Genomic DNA, 14468 nt, shown 5'->3' on the forward strand with positions numbered 1-14468 from the left:
CCGGCCTACAACTGAATTTCTATAATACCTGATGTTTTCTCCAAAGGCCATGAGTGCCAGCAGCTGCACAGATACTTCTCTGTTCAGCTAATTCTATCATAACTTTCACAAGAGAATACAAAGTCTGTTGTGTAACTGTAGCCTTTACAGTAGAATCTGCGTAGGCTGGGAGCGGTGGCTCACGCCTGTAATCCCAGCACTTTGGAAGGCAGTGACGGGCAGATTACCTGAGGTCAGGAGTTCAATACCTGCCTGGTCAACATGATGAAACCCCGTCTCTACTAAAAAAAAAAATACAAAATTAGCCGGGCATGATGGTGCATGCCTGTAATCCCAGCTGGTCGGGAGGCTGAGGCAGGAGAATCACTTGAACCTGGGAGGCAGAGGTTGCAGTGAGCCGAGATCGTGCGGTTGCCCATTGCACTCCAGCCTGGGCAAAAAGAGCGAAACTCCACTCAAAAAAAAAAAAAATCTGCTATAGAGCCTATTATGGGGGATACATTTCTTTTATTTATTTATTTATTTATTTATTTATTTATTTATTTATTTATTGTTTTTGAGACGGAGTCTCGCTCTGTCGCCCAGGCTGGAGTGCAGTGGCGCAATCTCAGCTCACTGCAAGCTCCGCCTCCTGGGTTCCCGCCATTCTCCTGCCTCAACCTCTCGGAGTAGCTGGGACTACAGGCGCCTGCCACCACGCCCGGCTAATTTTTTGTATTTTTTAGTAGAGACAGGGCTTCACCGTGGACTCAATCTCCCGACCTCGTGATCCGCCCGCCTCGGCCTCCCAAAGTGCTGGGATTACAAGCATGAGCCACCGCGCCTGGCTACATTTCTAATTATTGCCGTTTTTACTCTAAACCATGGAAAAATGACCTAATGAATGATGTCCTAGAAGAGTGAAGGCCTTCCAGGAATGTTCTCTCTAGACCACAATGTGGGTTAAGAGGAGTTAGCCAATGTTCTGTTTCTGACTGATTATGAGGCAGCATATGTACCATTAAAGTTTGTTACCTACATTGGGCTGTCATTTTTTTTTTTCTTGAGACAGAGTCTTGCTCTGTCACCCAGGCTGGAGTGCAGTGACGGGATCTCGGCTCACTGCAACCTCCACCTCCTGGGTTCAAGCCATTCTCCTGCCTCAGCCTCCCAAAGAGCTGGGATTACAGGTGCCCGCCACCATGCCTGGCTACTTTTTGTATTTTTACTACAGACAGGGTTTCACTATGTTGGCCAGGCTAGGCTGGTCTCTAACTCCTGACCTCAAGTGATCCACCTGCCTCAGCCTCCCAAAGCGCTGGGATTACAGGCATGAGCCACCATGCTTAGCCTTGGGCCTACTATTTTTTATCTATCAAAGTATAAGGTTATCCATGTATAAGGATGGCTGTAGACTTCTTCACAAATAAAAGTATACCCCATAAATGCACATAACAGATCCCTTTTCACTTTTATTGTTCATAGAGGCATAAGCAAGAAGAAAAAATTCGGAGTTTCATGATAGAAATCTTAATCTGTGAACATGGGAAAAGTTGTTCACATCAAGGATGCCATCTTCTTCTGAGGAGAAACTTCCCTGGTTAGTCTTACCCCAAGGGTTCCAGTGGATGTACCACTCCAAGAGTGTGGAGGGACCCTTCTTAGTTGTGAGATTATGTATCCACAGTTCAAGGTTCCGAGGTTTTATTGTAGTGCAGATGGCAAGAATAGTTTTTCTTTAATGTTCTCAGAAGATTCAAACCATAAAAAGCTTGCTTTCCCTGGTGAAAATACACTATAGCATAATAATTTACCATTGTAACATCAGCCCTCTTCCATGGGAGAGCTTGTATACCACCAGAAAACATACATTGAAAATAATAATTGAATGAAATCCCTTTATAAAATGTTTAAGGCCTGGCACGGTGGCTCACGCCAGTAATCCCAGCACTTTGGGAGGCCAAGGGGGGCAGATCATGAGGTCAGGAGATCGAGACCATCCTGGCTAACACGATGAAACCCCGTCTCTACTAAAAATACAAAAAATTAGCCGGGTGTGGTGGTGGGTGCCTGTAGACCCAGCTACTTGGGAGGCTGAGGCAGGAGAATGGTGTGAACCTGGGAGGCAGAGCTTGCAGTGAGCGGAGATTGCACCACTGCACTCCAGCCTGGGCGACAGAGCTAGACTCCGTCTTAAAAAAAAAAAAAAAAAGTTTAAAAGGCCCATCAGGTGACCAAATATACCTGAAGCTTTGTTTTTTCCAGGAATATGGGATCAAACATTGGTTATAAACTATTTTAGTAACTTACAAGTCACGACACCAGTGTATTCAATTTGGATCATTTTATCTTTTCCATGATGAGTCATGGAATGCAGAACTATTAATAATAAAAGCTTTAAGGACTCAGGAACGACAAGGTGTCTATCCTGGTTCTCCATGAGTCCATGCTTAATTAACATTAGACTTATATCCTCTTGAATACCAGTAGTTTTTGATAACTGATGGGTTATCATGGGTGATTTGACTTAGACCATGGAGTTTATTTAAACTGTTTGTTTGTTTATTTATTTTCGAAACGGAGTCTTGCTCTGTTGCCCAGGCTGGAGTGCAGTGGTGTGATCTCAGCTCACTGCAACCTCTGCCTCCTAAGTTCAAGCAATTCTCCTGCCTCAGGCTCCCAAATAGTTGAGATTACAGGCCCACACCACCATGCCCAGCTAATTTTTGTATTTTTATTAGAGATGGGGTTTCACCACATTGGCCAGGCTGGTCTCGAACTCCTGACCTTGTGATCCACCCGCCTCAGCCTCCCAAAGTGCTGGGATTACAGGTGTGAGCCACTGCGCCCAGCCTAAATTGTATATTTAAACAATTTTAGTATCAGCTGGTTTAACATGAAAATCTGACAAAGTATTTCCTTGGTATTTAATTAATTTTTTTGTTCTACTTGGGTTAGTAGCTTTATGCAAGGATATTTGGTTATTTCTGTGGTTCACAATAACTTAACATAATAACCATAATTATAATTGATAGCATATACTTAGACATTAGAATTTTAGAAATCTCATACATATTGAGTATACTCAACACACTTAAAGTATCGAGAAGCCTAAAATCCAAAAAATTAGTTTAAGGTTAAAAGGCTAAGGCCTGGTGTGGTGGCTCACACCTGTAATCCCAGCACTTTGGGAAGCCAAGGTAGGCGGATCACCTGAGGTCGGGAGTTCCAGACCAGCCTAATCAACATGGAGAAACCCCGTCTCTACTGAAAATACAAAATTAGCTGGTCATGGTGACGTATGTCTGTAATCTCAGCTAGTCGGGAGGCTGAGGCAAGAGAATCGCTTGAACCTGGGAGGCGGAGGTTGCGGTGAGCCGAGATGGCGCCATGACACTCCAGCCTGGGCAAGAGTGAAACTCCATCCCCACCCCCCACCAAAAAAGAAAAAAAAAGTTAAAAGACTAGCGTGCTCCATTAATTGCTGTGGGCCCGACAAAGATAGCTTAGGAATTCCATAAATAGAACAAATGATGGCTTGCTAGAAATGCATAGGAAACAAATTAACTATCCACAGAACCGAATTAGATCCTTAAATATATTTTTTTAAAAGTTGCCAAACTGCTGATGCATTTCTCTACAATACTTCTTACTTTAATTAAGACTAAGAGTTTTAACTGTGAAAATGTTAATTAGCCAAATGTCTCCAATTCTCTATTAGGTTTTAAAGAATATTTTATTATACAAACTTTTCCCATAGTTTTCTCCCCTACTTAATGATTCCTTACTACATCGTTTCATAAATAACCTTTCCACATCTGTAATTTGAACTAACTTTTTTTTGTTTGTTTTTTGTTTTTGAGACGGAGTCTGGCTCTGTCGCCCAGGCTGGAGAGCAGTGGCGCGATCTGGGCTCACTGCAAGCTCCGCCTCCCGGGTTCACGCCATTCTCCCGCCTCTCAGTCTCCGGAGTAGCAGGGACTACAGGCGCCCGCCACCAGGCCTGGCTACTTTTTTTTTTTTTTATTTTTTAGTAGAGACGGGGTTTCACCGTGTTAGCCAGGATGGTCTTGATATCCTGACGTCGTGATTCGCTCGCCTCGGCCTCCCAAAGTACTGGGATTACAGGCATGAGCCACCGCGCCTGGCCTGAACTAACTTTCGGATAACTTCTGAATTAGACAAAATTATTCTTTTTCTTACTAATAACATAACGGTTTCTGGCACATTTTGTAAACAGAATTATGTGTTAAGGATAATTCTTATCCTTGGTAACTTAAAACTTTTGTGAGACTGTAAAAAGCAAGAAATCCTCAACTATCAGATACAGGCATTTATACATAAGAACGATTCCACAATTTTAGAAACATATTTCCCCATATCACAACCCTTTCTTTTTTTTTTTTTTTTTTTTTGAGTGGAGTCTCGCTCTGTCACCCAGACTGGAGTGCGGTGGGCAATCTCGGCTCACTGCAAGCTCCACCTCCCAGGTTCATGCCGTTCTCCTGCCTCCGCCTCCAGAGTAGCTGGGACTATAGGAGCCCGCCACACCACGTCCGGCTAATTTTTTTGTATTTTTAGTAGAGACGGGGGTTTCACTATGTTAGTGAGGATGGTCTTGATCTCCTGACCTCCTGATCCGCCCGCCTCGGCCTCCCATAGTGCTGGGATTACAGGCATGACCCACCGCGCCCGGCCACAACCCTTTCATAATTGGAAATGACCCAGATATTAAATGAGCGTCAGAAATAACTCTAAGATTTAAATTTACGCGAAAAGTTTACCTAAGGCTGGGCGCGGTGGCTCACGCTTGTAATCCCAGCACTTTGGGAGGCCGAGGCGGGCGGATCACGAGGTCAGGAGATCGAGACCACGGTGAAACCCCGACTCTACTAAAAAATACAAAAAATTAGCCGGGCGTGGTGGCGGGCGCCTGTAGTCCCAGCTACTCGGAGAGGCTGAGGCAGGAGAATGGCGTGAACCCGGGAGGCGGAGCTTGCAGTGAGCCGAGACTGCACCACTGCACTCCAGCCTGGGTGACAGAGCGAGACTCCGTCTCAAAAAAAAAAAAAAAAAAAAAAAAAGAAAAAGAAAAGTTTACCTAAAATATTTATTCCATTCACTATACTCAATTCTTTCACTTTTTTTGTTTGTTTGTTTTTTTGAGACGGAGTCTCACTCTGTCGCCAAGCTGGAGTGTTAGTGGTGCGATCTCGGCTCACTGCAACCTCTGCCTCCCAGGTTCAAGCTATTTTCCTATCTCAGCCTCCCGATTAGCTGGGACTATAGGCACTCGCCACCACGCCCAGCTAATTTTTGTATTTTTATTGGAGACGGGTTTTCACCAGGTTGGCCAGGATGGTCCCAATCTCTTGACCTCGTGATCTGCCTGCTTCGGTCTCCCAAAGTGCTGGGATTACAGGGGTAAACCACCGTGCCTGGCCAATTCTTTCACTTTTAACAAGGGAGCCAGGAGACATCAATTAACATGTAAAATGAACATTGATTAGGTCAGAAAGGCCAGGGATGGGGCTTGGGGCTTCCAGGTCACAGGTAGGTGTGAAAGGAATGGTTTCATTCTTTTGAGTTTCTGATGAGCCTTTCCAAAGGAGGCAATTAGATATACATTTATCTCAGTGAGACTGAACAGAATAAGAGGCAGGCCTTCCCCAGGCAGCTCCCAGCCCAAATCTTCTCTTCAGCCTAGTAATTTTTGGGGGGCCCAAGATATTTTCCTTTTATAAATTACTCTCATTCGTCTAAAGAAAGCACACAAACCAAGATTATTTTGTTTTGGCTGGGCTTATAGTTTTATAACCTTCTATGCCAAACACTGACATCTCAAAATATCTAGCAAAGACAAACATAAAATTCAGACAAAATGTATGCTGACAATTCTGAAGGCATTTTTATTTTTATTCCACCAATAATTTTAAAGCTAGCTTATATACACCATGGAATACTATGCAGCCATAAAACAGAATGAGTTCATGTCCTTTGTAGGGCATGGATGAAGCTGGAAACCATCATTCTGAGCAAACTATCGCAAGGACAGAAAACCAAACACCGCGTGTTCTCACTCATAGGTGAGAATTGAACAATGAGAACACTTGGACACAGGGTGGGGAACATCACACACCGGAGCCTGTAGTGGGGTGGGGGAGGGGGGAGGGATAGCATTAGGAGATATAACTAATGTAAATGACGAGTTAATGGGTGCAGCACACCAACATGGCACATGTATACATATGTAACAAACCTGCATGTTGTGCACATGTACCCTAGAACTTAAAGTATTAAAAAAAAAAAAAAAAAAAAGGCCAGACGCGGTGGCTCACGTCTGTAATCCCAGCACTTAGGGAGGCGGAGGCAGGTGGATTACGAGGTCAGGAGATCGAGACAATCCTGGCTAACACAATCCTGGCTAACACGGTGAAACCCCGTCTCTACTAAAAATACAAAAAATTAGCCGGGCGTGGTGGTGGGCGCCTGTAGTCCCAGCTACTCGGGAGGCTGAGGCAGGAGAATGGCGTGAACCCGGGAGGCGGAGCTTGCAGTGAGCGCCACTGCACTCCGGCCTGGGTGAAAGAGCAAGATTCCGTCTCAAAAAAAAAAAAAAAAAAAAAAAAAAAGCTAGCTTATTTAGTTAAGTTATACTTAAGTCATGTGAACTTTAAAATTGCTTAGGCTTCTTTACTTAATTTATGAGTGCTCTTTTACTTATAAGCCAATTTTGGTAGATACAACATATAACAATAAGTGTACATACAAATAAACACATCTAAACACGTATATGCACACACAAATGAAGATCCAATAGCTTGGAATCTTAGACATGAGATATCACTCCTGTTGTCATGTCTGTAACCCCATCATTTTGGGAGGCTGAGGTGGGTGGATCACCTGAGGTCAGGAGTTTGAGACCAGCCTGACCAATATGATGAAACCCCGTCTCTACTGAAAATACAAAAATTAGGCCGGGCGCGGTGGCTCACGCCTGTAATCCCAGCATTGGAGGGGACGAGGCGGGTGGATCAGGAGGTCAGGAGATCGAGACCATCCTGCCTAACATGGTGAAACCGCGTCTCTACTGAAAATACAAAAATTAGGCCAGGTGCGGTGGCTCACGCCTGTAATCCCAGCACTTTGGTAGGCCGAGGTGGGCGGATCACGAGGTCAAGAGATCAAGACCACGGTGAAACCCCGTCTCTACTAAAAACAAAAAAAAATTAGCCAGGCGTGGTGGCGGGCACCTGTAGTCCCAGCTACTCAGGAGGCTGAGGCAGGAGAATGGCGTGAACCCTGGAGGCGGAGCTTGCAGTGAGCTGAGATCGCGCCGCTGCACTCCAGCCTGGGCGACTGAGCAAGACTCCGTCTCAAAAAAAACAAAACAAAAACAAAAACAAACAAACAAATTAGCCGGGCGTGGTGGCGGGCACCTGTAGTCCCAGCTACTCGGGAGGCTGAGATAGGAGAATAGCTTGAACCTGGCAGGCAGAGGTTGCAGTGAGCCGAGATCACGCCACTGCACTCCAGCCAGGGCGACAGAGTGAGACTCCATCTCAAAATATATATAAATAAATAAAATAAATAAAAATAAAAACAGGGTCGTTATGCTAGTTTTAATTCTTTCAGTTTAATTTTTTTTTTTTTTTTTTTTTTTTTGAGACGGAGTCTTGCTCTGTCGCCCAGGCTGGAGTGCAGTGGCGCGATCTCGGCTCACTGCAAGCTCCGCCTCCCGGGTTCACGCCATTCTCCTGCCTCAGCCTCCCGAGTTGCTGGGACTACAGGCACATGCCACTACGCCTGGCTAATTTTTTTTTGTATTTTTATTAGAGACAGGGTTTCACCGTGTTAGCCAGGATGGTCTCGATCTCCTGACCTCGTGATCTGCCCGCCTCGGCCTCCCAAAGTGCTGGGATTACAGGAGTGAGCCACTGTGCCCGGCCTTTCAGTTTAATTTTTATTGGATTTAACAGAAATAAGAAGGAAAGCAGAAAAAATTGCTAAACCTCAGAAAAAAGTTTTTTTACAAGAAATATTAGTTCTTACAAGTTTCCTAAAAAGTTAAGAAGGGATTTTAATAATACTATTTGTTGCAAATAAGTGATTCAATTTTAAACTATGAATTCACCCCCTGCTGTGAAAGATACTGAAAGCGGCACTCTCAAACCTCTTGATTTAATTATATTTGCATTATCATAAAGTCAGTGTGCAGGTTAAACAGTTGATTAGATATAGTGCAAGAGAAAATTCATGAACAGAAGATAGATCTGAAGGAATTACCTAAAATGTAGCACAAAATATTAAAAATCTAGAGAATATGAGAAAAGACATGAAATAGAATGAGAAGGTCTGACACACATAGTATAAAATAGAGATTCCTGAAAGAAAGATAAAATTTGGGATTGGTTCTGTTATGGACTAAATTTTCGTATCTCCCAATTCATATATTGAAATCTTAACTCCCAATGTGATGGTATTAGCCTAAAGTCTTCAGTAACCTTTTAAGCTACTAGAACCTAGCATCAACTCTGCCTTGTGCATGCTCTTTGGGGTGTGATGGTGAGGATCTGTGTCACAGACAGCCTCTGTCAGATTGGGTGTTTGAGGCTCTTGGTTTCTAGGCAAGTTCTCTATGAAACTTTATTCTGTGTATTTGAATTCAAGGGGTCTTTTATATCTTTAAAAATATGTAGAGTTTCTCCCTGCATTTTATTGCATTAGAAAGAAAATAGACTGATGGCATGTACTATTTTAAAGATTACTCTTAAAAAAAAAACCTCTTGTCTTTTGAGGAGGGGATGTCTCTTTAAAAACAAATTTTCTCGGGAGAACCCTTGTTCTACATAAATAGATGACCACTCTCAGAAGCCAAGGCAGTAGTTGTTGCAGGTTCTTTCAATTTTCTTTCCAGTCTCAACGGTCAGTGCATGGAGCTGTCCAAGGTTTTTATTTCTTGCCCTTCCCGTTCCTGACCCCTTTAATCATCACACAAACAGGCAGCAGAGAGAAAGTAATAAAGAACACCAACTCTGGAGTCAAACAAACTGAGTTAGAGTCCCAGAGCCAGCATTCAACAGTTGTGTGATCTTGATCAAATCCTATAACCTCTCTGGGCTTCAGTTTCTTCATCTATCAAAACAAGGATGACAGTAACAGTACCTAACCCATAGATTATCATGAGGATTTAATCAGTTACTCTTTGTAAAAGTGTTTATTACAATGCCTGCCAAATAGCAAAAAAGGAAATTTGGGGTTCCCTAATTTCTACCATAAAAGATTTGTCGACATGGGTTATTTTGCTACTTAACACTTTTGCTCTTGTAAATATTGCTCTGGCAATCAATACAGGATGGAGAGCAGGAGGAAGTAGAAAGAATGCTCACAGAACTATGACTTAGGGTGTCTAGTCCTGGCTCTGCCATTAATCAGTTGTGTGACCCTTGCTAAGTTAACTGACCCCTCTGAACTCAGTTTTTTTTTTTTTTTTTTTTCTCTCTGTAAAAGGAAGGGCTTAAGCTTCAGTAAATAACCGGTATGTTTTAGTATTTTGCGAATCCTATTTCCAACTCTACGTTCAATCCAGTGACGGTATTTCTAGTTTGTAAACTAGAAAAATAATTTTTGGCATCTGAGGGTCACAGCCGAGAGTATCTCCACAGCAGGAGATTAGGGAGCCACTGACAAAGTAGCACCAGGGGAACCGATGTATGCCAGGAATCCAGGCAGAGGGTGACATTAGCACTTCTTTCTGCAGAACCTAAACCCTGCCCGACTCACCTGGAGGAGCTGTCACGGTGGTTTGCTGGAAACCCCCTCTCTGTTGGGAGGATTACTGGGTCACGGTCTCCCAAGGACATGGAAACCCTTGCTGAAGCGCTGGAACCGCTCTGCACGAGGCGTACGTCGGTGGGAGCTGTGTCAGCCCGCTTTCGGCCGTGTCGCTGCTCCCATCCAGGCTCTAGAAAGGGTCCTCTTTGCGTCAGGCCCAACCACCCCCCTCCACGAGCGACTGCACTGGGTGTCCCTGCGCCGCGAGTCCCCTCCCTCTCGCCCCTCCCTCCTGGCTGCCATAGAAACCAGCCTACGAGGTCCAGGCCGGCGTCCTGGTGCACTACCGGCCCCCCTTTCCTTCCTTCCCCAGGCCAGCCCGCCGCTCCGGATTGGTCCTTCAAGAAACGCTGCGGGGCGTCTCGGTCCCCGCTGCGGAACCGGCCTAGGCCGGAGGGCGGGGTTTGCCCTGGGCCGCTGCCGGTCAGGTCTGCCGCCCCTGACAGCTCCATGAGCCTCAGGCGCGACAGCGGCGCCCTCACCTCGGGACATCCACACACCGACCGCTCCTGCTCCAGAGGCAACCACCCCGCGCGACTAGCCTGGCGCTGTGCAGCCAAGCCCAAGAGCTGGCGTCGCCACGAAGGTAAGCGAGGGGCTGGGGGACTCGCCGCCAGCACCCTCACCCCGCCACCCTTCCTCTGCTAGGCTGCAGACCTGGGTGGCTGAGGAGGAGGCGCCTCTCCTCCCCGCGACCCAAGGGAGAAATGGAGCCCTGCCACGGGGTGTCTGCGAAGTGGGGTCAGAAGAAGGTTAGGCACTTTCTGGGGCGTACCCCCACACCTGCCCAGGACGATCCGCACGCGAGAGGAGGGGGCATTAGAGCCAGGGCGAGGGCGTGCTCGCGCGTGTGTGCCCGTATCGTGTGCGGTGCCCGTGTCATGTGCGGCACCCATGTCTATGTGTGCGTGTGTGTGCACCCATGTCCCTGTATGGTGTGGACACTCGTGTCTGCGTGCGCGTCCACACGTGAGCCGAGGAGGGCAGCTTAGCGCCTAGCGGTGCACACAGCGGGTGCGCTGGACCAGAGCCCTAAGGCACCAGCCCAGATCTGGAGAGTTTGTTACAAGGGCAGAGGACCGGCGTGACCTCCCCACGCGCGCCGGCCGGTGCTGGTGGTAACTGACATCTAATGCCTGTGGCCCAGGAGAACAAAACCTTCCATTGCACCCCACGCCGCGAAGCTCCCCAGAGAAAGGTGCTTCTTTTGGAAGACCGCACGAAGTAAAGAAGAGCCTCGTTTCCTCTTCCCGGATATCCCTCCAGGAATGTTAGAAGCTCCAGGACTCCTTGATACGACCAGGAAAAGATCGCAAGCGGGTCTTTAAAATATCGATTCCAGCCAGCTTCTGCGTGCCTGACACATCCGGGCAGATGGAGAAGTCAAGGCAATAGATAACATGGGCAGCAAAGATTCTGCTATGGCACTTTTTTCCTTTCCGTTTTTTCCTTCCCTCCTTTTCCCTCTTCTCCCTCCCTCCTTTCCTCCTCCTCCTCCTCCTCCTTCTCCTCTCCCCTTCTCTTCTCCTCCTCCCTCCCTTTCTCCCTTTCTCCTCTCTTTTCCCCTTCCCTCCCCTGTTTTCGTCCTCCTGAGTATAGTAGACAAGAGGGCTCTCTGTCTACCTACCCTCCCCCACCCCATTCCTCATCCCATTTCAAAATAAGAGCGAATGAATCACATTCTAGGCTCTTACCCATGCGGTTCTGACAAGTTTGGAAATTACACAAATCGCGTTTGCAATCGAGGCCCCGGGAATCCAAAAGGGAAACAAACAAAACCAGATGAAAAAAAGTGATTCCAAGTCAAGATTTCAAATGGGAATCTAAGGTGAATATTTGTTTATGGTAATAAGATTTTTTTAATGTTTAAAAAGTATGTATCACACTAGCTTGCATCGTCAGTAATCCATGTGATTCACAGAACCGCTTCAAAAGATGGTTTCTGTTAGCGTTGCAACGGCACTTCTAATTCTGGTTGTCATGGTTACTGAAGAAGTCGCCCTGCACTATTGAGAGGCTGTCTAGTTAGAACCAGGAACTGTTCTGGAGAGGACCTTCTCTTGTACCCTCCACCATGGTAATAATTGAGTTTATGAAAATGTACTTACTTTTTCCCTTAAAGTACTAAAATCCCAAGGCATGTTTTTTTTAAAAATTTTTTTTCAGAGTTTGCAGTCTGTGCAACACAGCTTTCCGCTCAGACAAATGAGAGTAAACACTGCCCTCCAGCAAGTTAAATGGCCCCAAATAGTCATGCTGCCCAGCTCTCTTCCCACAGCTCACTGCACGAACAGAGGACAGAGGAGGGTGTTAGATGTTCCAGGAATCCTGGCCTGAGCCCAGATCGCCCTCTCTATTTAGCATTTACATTTGGAAGCCTAATTAGCTTTCTAATTAGGAGATGGGAGAATGTAGGGAGGGGGTCCTGGGAGAGGCTAGTGGGGAAAAAGCTGAATCCAACTCCCCATGGACTGGTGTTTGGTGTGCCATTGAATTTGCCTAGTAAGCCCTTATGGATTTATTTTTAGCTGGACCACTGTTAAATGGTAAGCCTGGAAAAACCTTCAGAGAAGCCTCCTTCTGTGTTAGGAAAAAATGTGGATTGGATATTTGGTTTGAGGTGTGTGCTTTTTTTCTAACTACATTTAAAATAAAGACAGGTTTATATGAAATCTGAATTCCCCAGTAGTAACTACAGATGGGTTATAGTGCCCTTTATATTCTTGGTTTAACCCTAGGTTTTTAGTTGAGAAAGCTTAATTTGGGGCAAGCAGTGGTACCATTTCAAATACTTTTATCAGCAAGTGTTGGTTTCTTTAAAGAACCATAATTCATTACACACCCACAATTTCTGAGCTTCAAATTCTAACATTGATAGCACGTGATTAGACAGCTTGAAGCCCTCAGACTTACAGTTTTGTTTTATTTTCTTTTTGTTTTTAGAGACTGGGTCTCGCCATGTTGCCCAGGCATGTCTCAAACTCCTGGGCTCAAGGGATCTTCCCCCCTCAGCCTCCTGAGGAGCTGGGACTACACGTGCATGCCAGACTTTTCATACACTTTTTAAAAAACCAAAGCAAAGATTTTTGTCTTAGTAGGTTAATGTTTTTAGTCACATATATAGTTTCAGTTTGAGAAACTTAAAAATTAAAATATAACATTAAATCCAACTTCATTCTTTGAATCTGATCACTGTATTTCTCTAGGGATTAAAGAGTTTTAATTCGTTGGTTGATTTTCTTTCACTTGTTGAAAGGACAAACTGTCCATAAAATTTGTTTCATTCTGTATTTTGTCGTTTCTTATTGTCTTTCTAGAAAGTCTCTAGAATTGAAGTTTTAATTTTCAGGAGAAGAAGAAAATATTCAAATTGCTTATGAAGATAATAGTCTACAACTTGAATTAACCACATCATAGTTCTTAAATTACTTTCTCTCAAGAACTTCAAGGTTAGCTTAGCCATTACTATACAGCATCCTGAGGAATATTAATCAGTTTTACAGATGGACAAGTTGTGTTCAAAAGCCAAGTGATAGGTCGGTGCCGTGGCTCAGGCCTGTAATCCCACTACGTTGGGAGGCTGAAGCAGAAGGACTGCTTGAGCCCAGGAGTTCGAGACCAGCCTGGGCAACATGGTGAGACCCTGTCTCTATAACATTTTTTAAAAATTAGCTGGATGTAGTGGCACATGCCTGTAGTCCCAGCTACTGGGGAGACTGAGGGAGGAGGATTGCTTGAGGCTGGGAGATTCAAGGCTGCAGTGAGCTGTGATTATGCCACTGCATTCCATCCTGGGAGACACAGAAAGACTCTGAATCCAAAAAAAAAAAAAGCGATTTCAGCTAACCACTTGGAAAATCGAGACAAAAATCTAAATTGTCTGACATGAGCATTATGAATATGAGCATTAGCCAAGACTTAGAGAAATTCAGGGTGTGGATAGCGGGAAGAATTTAAGATTAGACAGCAAAATAAAACTGTTAAGGGGAAAAAACTGTTAAGGAGAAAGCAGATTAATAGAAAGAAAGTAAAAGCGAAAACATCAAGTGTAAAGAGGGTTGCACAGAAGGAAAACCAAGTTGCAGAATAGGAAACTAAAAAGAACTCCACTCCCCATCTTCCACAGAGAACATTGATGGTTTTCCAGAAAGCAGTAAGTACCCTATTTAGCAAAATCGTGTGACTTGGGAGGCCTTGGCGGCAGATCTTAGTTCATTCTGACTCTCTGCCACCCATCCAAGTGGTGTGGGCTGAGGCAGCTTTCTTTTCCGGTCTCCTGAACTAGCTGCTCATTAGACCTTTTCTCCCTAATCCTAAGGCCACCAAGAAGCTTTCTGCATCTCTATTTGTTGGAATTATCTAGTTGGGATAATATATGGATACACTTGATTACATAATTGCATCTGAAATTTTTCTTTTTACTTTAAAAAATTGTTCAAATTGTTATCATCATAATGCATTCACCTAATTTTATGAGAGTATATTAAAAGCTTATAACTGGCCGGGTGCACTGGCTCACGCCTGTAATCCCAGCACTTTCGGAGGCCGAGGTGGGCGGGTCATGAGGTCAGGAGATCGAGACCATCCTGGCTAACACAGTGAAACTCCGTCTCTACTAAATATACAAAAAGAAAAAATTAGCGGGGCGTGGTGGT

At 45.0% G+C, this 14468-nt stretch overlaps 1 protein-coding gene across 1 annotated transcript in view; it reads left to right on the forward strand.

Moving 5' to 3' along the window:
- The first annotated feature begins 10200 nt into the window (after positions 1-10200).
- The window catches only part of NIM1K (NIM1 serine/threonine protein kinase), an 86277-nt gene continuing 82009 nt past the window's right edge, over positions 10201-14468 (forward strand). Inside the window, exon 1 of the mRNA XM_003277748.4 lies at positions 10201-10399. The gene's annotated coding sequence lies outside the window, so the exon portion shown is untranslated. The remainder of the gene's footprint in view (positions 10400-14468) is intronic.

This window comes from Nomascus leucogenys, chromosome 6, assembly GCF_006542625.1.
Source record: "Nomascus leucogenys isolate Asia chromosome 6, Asia_NLE_v1, whole genome shotgun sequence".
Taxonomy (NCBI): Eukaryota; Metazoa; Chordata; class Mammalia; order Primates; family Hylobatidae; genus Nomascus; species Nomascus leucogenys.